Genomic DNA, 6,406 nt, shown 5'->3' on the forward strand with positions numbered 1-6,406 from the left:
AGTGTTTGTTGTGGGGGAGGAAGGGAAAAGGAGATTGTTAGCCGCTTTGAGACTCCTTAAGGTAGTGATAAAGTGGGATATCAAATCCAAACTCCTCCTCCTCTTCTTGTGAGCCAGTGTGATGTAGTGGTTAAGAGCGATGGACTCGTAATCTGGTGAACCGGGTTTGATTCCCTGCTTCTCTACATGCAGCTGCTGGGTGACCTTGGGCCAGTCACACTTCTCTGAAGTCTCTCAGCCCCACTCACCTCACAGAGTGTTTGTTGTGGGGGAGGAAGGGAAAAGGAGATTGTTAGCCGCTCTGAGACTCCTTAGGGTAGTGATAAAGAGGGATATCAAATCCAAACTCTTCTGTGGTCTGAAATAATACAGAGTAAGCATAGGATTACTATCTTCTTGAGAATTGGGCCGTCATAAGCAACATTTTGCTAGTAAAATACAATCAGAAAGGGTAAGAGGAGGAAAACAGCCCACAATGTTGTGTTTGTTCATAAGACACAACACAGAATAGGTAGATTCTGTTCTGTACACAAGTATATCCATTGTAGGCTAGTGAGAGCAGTGACTAGGACAAAAGTGGAAACAGGCTCTGAGACACTGCCTTTCTTTGGCATAAGATGCACACATTAATGAATTCATATTCCAGTTCATCCTGTCCATTGCTGAATGCTAGCAGAGTAAGACTGTATCAGATACTTCTTGGTTATCGTTCCCATCTTCCAAGGAGCTTAAGTAGGTGGACATAGCTTTTGTCCTCACAGCAACCCTGTGAGTATGTTAGGAAGAGAGGAAGTGACTAGGCCAGCAAGATTCATGGATTTTCCCCCAGGCGTTCTCCAGCCCTAGTTCAGCAGTGAAATCACAGCACCACAGTGATTGGCAATGACATGTATACAAACTATCAATCAATTATATACTTGTTTCCTTAATTTCCACAAGTAGATTAATTTATTAAAAAATCTGATACTGTATCTTCTATGGTCTTTAATGTTGCCATGAAAGATGGAGAGAGCAGTGGAGAAATGCAGGAGGAGGAGGAGGAGGGAGGGAGGGAGGGAGGGAGGGAGGGAGGGAGGGAGGGAGGAAGAAGAAGAAGAAGAAGAAGAAGAAGAAGAAGAAGAAGAAGAAGAAGAAGAAGAAGAAGAAGAAGAAGAAGAAGAAGAAGAAGAAAATGCAGTGAACAGAGGTTAGGAGGCAGGCAGGCAGGCAGGCAGATAGATGGACCAACGGAGAAGGAGGAGGAGGGGGAGGGAAGGTGGACAGAGCAGAACATACCCCAATGGTTGTGGAGGAAGTCACTGGCAGAGCATGAAAGTGAAAAAAAGCTAACTTTTTGAATTTCTGGTCCATGGTCTCTCCTGGCTTTGGAGGTGCTGATACATCTCGTTGCCAAAGCACAAGGGGCAGCAGTGGGCATTGATACACCTTCTTGCCAAGGGTGCAAGGGAGGAGGGGGTGCAGATACAATTCCTTGCCAAGGGCACAAGGGAGCCTAGGTATGCCTCTGGCTGTGAGTACACTGACAGGATTACTCCTCCAGAGTGACTATCCTGCACTGACCTTCCTGCTGCCATGCCCCTTTCCCTCCAGGTAAGTGGCAATAAGACAGCATCATGGCTCCACACAATCTATTCATCCTCCTTGCTGACAAATAAGAGGCACTATTACAGTTCGAAGAACAACTGTGGAGCAGGGACAGAGAGGAGTCTGGCCAGGGGAGAATATGTGCCATGGAGAGAGTCCTGGGAGCCAGATAGAGAGGTTGGAGGTTCGTGATTTGCTCCTAGGCATAAGAATCCCCATTCCAACATATTGGTAGGCTGGGACTAAGCCACATTGGTCTCAGTGGAAGACAGAAACTTATTTTCTCAGCTTCTCATTTAGTAGCATTTGGCAATCGCCTCCCACACTGTTTTGGTACAGGCGTTTATGGCTCACATCAAGATCTGTTGTTGCCTACATATCCTACTACTAGTCAGCTATGTATATCAACTGTAGTAGTCTTCAGCTGCTCAAGAGAAGCACATTTGTTCAACATTTATACATCCTCCAAGAGGTAATTCCAAAGGAAATGAAAGAGGGAATGTCCAAAACATGTTTATAAAACAAAATGCCTTAACAAACTCTTCCTTTGTCATATTTTTTGATATGAGGCTGAACTAAGAGCACTAGATTTGGACATAGGTTGCTACAATATTAAGATAATCCTAAATGAGAGCTGAAGATTCAGTAGGTAGTTAGTTTCACCTTGTTCAGCCAGTAGGGTTGTGAATTATTTTGCAAAAATATATGTAGATTATAAAAACTTTCAGCCTCTGTAAAATAAATTACCTGCTTGTTTTGTATTGTATTATGTCCCTTGGATCCTGTAGGGTTACCTGGAAAATGCCTGGGAATGGGGCAGAGGAGGTACAATATCAGTTGTTATAGACAGAAGGAGATACTGGGAAGGGGTAAGGCCAGGCCATTTGAAGAGAAAGGGGATCTCAGCATTTAAGATCTGTTTCACCTTCTGGTCCTCTCTTCAACAGCAGTATTCTAAGCAGTAATGCCAACCTACTTTCATGCTTTAAGGAAATTTTAAGGCTGCTGCTTAGTGCCTGGTCAGTTCATAACAAACATTGCTCACCTGATCATTTTATTTCTTATCAATAATATGGGAAGTGCCATTTGGATTTTTCTTCCTCAGAAACTGCTGCATCCTCTCTTTCCTTTCCCTTATCTGCGTGCGCGGAGCAGCGGTGACTCTTTGGCTCTCTCGGCTCCATCTTGGCAACTGAGTGTGGAACTATGCAACTCTGTATTCGTGCTCAGAATCTGAACAACCTTGAGGTGTCTGGGCAAGAAACAGTAGCTCACCTTAAGGCCCACATCGAGTCCTTGGAGGGCATTGTGCCTGAGGATCAGGTGATCCCCTTGGTGGGACCCCCCTGGAAGATGATGTGGTCATTGGGCATCAGTGACCTCACAATGCCGGAGGTTACTGCACACATGCTGGGTGGTAAGGTCCATGGCTCCCTGGCTTGTGCTGGCAAAGTGAGAGGCCAGACCCCAAAGGTTGCTAAGCAAAAGAAGAAGGAGGAGGAGGAGGAGATTGGCCGTGCCAAGAGGCGCATGCAATACAACTGCTTCTTTCTCAACATTGTGCCAGGCTTTGGCAAGAAGAAGGGCCCCTATGCCAACTCCTAAGCAGCACCCAGTTACCTAATAAATCTGATCTTAGCTTGGGGGAAAAGAAAAAAAGAAAAAGAAAAAAGAAACTGCTGCATCCAGGCTTGAAGGAGATAGTTTCACATAGTTCAACTCCATTTCCTTCCACTAGGCCCCACAAGATAATGTCACACTTGGCTTATGTTGTAACAAAAGCTGTTTATTCAGCTAAGGATACAGCTTCTGTGCTGGTGGCTTTCACCTCAGGGCCTTTTGCATGGTTCCCTTGCCCTGGTTGCTACTCCAAGAGTCTGAGTCCTCATGGGGCCTGCACAATCTTGTGCCAGATTTCCTACATCTCCTTCTGCCTTCTGAGCTCCTCCACTCCCTTTCCAGCTGGGGATGCCTCTCCTCCTGCCACTGCAATTCCTGTCTTACTCCCAGCTGTTTTAAGCAAATCTCCATCAAGAATGCAAGTCATCGGCCTGAGACCTTGCCCTTTCATTTTCCAACTCTTTCCCCTCCTTCATGTTGTGCCAGCATGCTTTTCCTCCTTCTTCTCTCCAGCAGCTGGATAGCTCAGTTGGTTAGAGCATGGTGCTGATAATGCCAAGGTTGGAGGTTCAGTCACAGCTGCATATTCCTGCACTGCAGGGAGTTGGACTAGATGAACCTCGGGGTCCCTCCCATCTATATGATTCTATGTTCTATGACCACCCTCTGATCAACCCTCATCTTCTTAAATCCTGGTCTCAGAGGCTTAGCATTTCCCCTATTGTTAACCAGTTATCCTCTTAGTTAGCTTCCTTGGAGTATATGGATACTCCAAGACCAACTACACTTTATCTTTACTCCTCTCTCACTTTCCTTTTCAGTGGTCTGGTGGCTTTGATAGGAAGCTGCCTTTTACTGAGTCAAACCATTTGGTCCATCCAGCTCAGCATGGTCTATACTTGGCTGGCAGTGACTCTCCATAGTTCCAGGCTGGTGACATTACCAGCCCTACCTAGAAGAAGAGTTTGGATTTGATATCCTGCTTTATCACTACCCGAAGGAGTCTCAAAGCGGCTAACAATCTCCTTTCCCTTCCTCCCCCACAACAAACACTCTGTGAGGTGAGTGGGTGGGGCTGAGAGACTTCAAAGAAGTGTGACTAGCCCAAGGTCACCCAGCAGCTGCATGTGGAGGAGAGGGGACGCGAACCCGGTTCACCAGATTATGAGTCTACCGCTCTTAACCACTACACCACACTAGAGACACTGGGAAATGGATCATGGACCTTCTGCATACAAGACAGCTGCTCTGTCACTGATCTCCAGCCTTCTGATTCTCTGCAGGTGCTAACAAGTTTTGGGCTATCCCTGTGACCAATATACCCCCTAACCTCCCAGTGAGAATGCTGCAACTCCCATTATCCCTACTACCAGCACTACACACTGCTTATACTGAGAGATACTTAACATGTAACAAGAAACAATAACAGAGAATCTATATGCAACCCTAATTTAAGCTTGGTTTGAGAAAGCTTTTTTCTATTTAAGGGATGTATTCCTGCATAGGCAACCTCTTGGGAGGCCAGTGGTAGGAAGAACCAGAGCAAAAAGTGGGAATGTTCAGGGAGGCAGAAGAGGATATATTGTTTAATAATATTCTTAGCAACTTGCACTAGCAAGTTCTATAATTTAGCAGAGTAACATTCTCTTTTTAAACTTACACAGTGGATAACTTGTTGCCAGGCTTGCTTAAGGCTCTAAAATAAGTTTCCTGGTAATTTCCCTTTATTCCCTCCTAAAAAGAATAGACACGACACAGTCTTGTATAAAAGATATAAAATAGTTTACTCACACATTCTGTTCACAGATGGATCCCAGAAGGCAGACTTAAGTCACAAAATCTATACACTTGGAATCTATCCGATAAGGAGGTAGTTCCTTTGTCCTCTCTTGGCTGGAGGCCAAGAGAGCATCTCAGGCTAAGGAGATGTTGCTTCTTTGAGGAATGGAGTCAGAGAGAGAGAGATGGTTGCCTGCCCTGTGCTATTTTGTTACCTGCACATATAAGGTCATGCCCACCTCTGGTCACATGTAGAGGAAGTTTGTCGCAGCCCAGGAGGAAACAGGAAGTTTATCTACTGGCTGGACAAACATCCCTCTCTAGGAATGTTGTATTTGACTGTTCTGTGTTTCACATCCCACATGGAGTAACAGATGGACCGCATTCCAGCCACCCAAAAACCAGAGGTTTGCACCTCTCATGCATACACCTTGCCATCCCTGCAATCAAGAGGCATCATTACAGTTCAGGGACACAACTGCATCCACCAGGAGTGATGGAGTGAGGCACAAAACATGGACTGGGAAGGATGTGCCCTGGGGAGGATCCCAATGGCCATATGGAGAGGCTTGATGGGGGTCGTATTTGGCCCCCAGGTCTGAGGTACATGCACCCATGCTTTAGGCGAATATACAAAGATTACTTTTGCATGAGTTCTTGTTATGAGTGAAGCTCTCTGCAGTGAAGATGTACAAGTTCTCCTTTTACTTAATGGCCTTGGACCAGAAAAAGAGAACTCTGAAATACTTGTGTTTCTTTTTCTTCATAACCTGTGAAGTGGTTAATTAAGAATAATTTAGTCCTTTTGAGGAAAGGACATTTCCACAAGGGACACGGTTGCATAAACACAATGTATATTTTATTGGACTTGTATCAGTTTTGATTATGTTTGATGAATGGCTTTTGACAAATGACAAATTTATACTCACATATAAAAACTGAGATTCTGAGGGAAATGTTGTGAATGTCTGAAAATAGATACATATTTTACCATTTGGCCAACATACACCATTGAATACTGATAGTTCACTGAGTTTTTGGACGTTTACAAAACATGACCAGTCCCAGACAGTAGCATGCATTTTGAACAGACTGTGTTTTGAGTTAATTGCAGTTTTAAAAAAGCATTTAAACGGCTTTTTCAAAAACAGCCTCATATACAATCCATGACAGTAGTGCAATGTGGAGATTCCTAAACCTCCATGACTACCAGGATGCCTCTGTCCAGAGGGAGCTGTGCATCAGCTGATGAAAGGTCTTCTGAGACTGCTTGGGCCTCCAGCGTCAAAGACAGATCAAGGAGCACACCCAAACTGCAAACATTCTTCTTAGTGGGTGTCCAGTTCTGTCTAGAACAGGTTGAATGCCACGACTCCCATGTAATATGTTAATGATTGCTGCAAAAGGATAAGGCTGCTGGACT

General features: G+C 44.8%; 1 pseudogene across 1 annotated transcript; it reads left to right on the forward strand.

The window, feature by feature from the left end:
- Positions 1-2,679: 2,679 nt before the first annotated feature.
- LOC309362980 (ubiquitin-like FUBI-ribosomal protein eS30 fusion protein pseudogene) lies at positions 2,680-3,227 on the forward strand (annotated as a pseudogene). The gene has a single exon. The product of its transcript is annotated as a ubiquitin-like FUBI-ribosomal protein eS30 fusion protein pseudogene (transcript).
- The last annotated feature ends 3,179 nt before the right edge of the window (positions 3,228-6,406 follow it).

The sequence above is a fragment of the Podarcis melisellensis genome (genome assembly GCF_964234715.1).
Source record: "Podarcis melisellensis genome assembly, chromosome: 2".
NCBI classification, from domain to species: Eukaryota; Metazoa; Chordata; class Lepidosauria; order Squamata; family Lacertidae; genus Podarcis; species Podarcis melisellensis.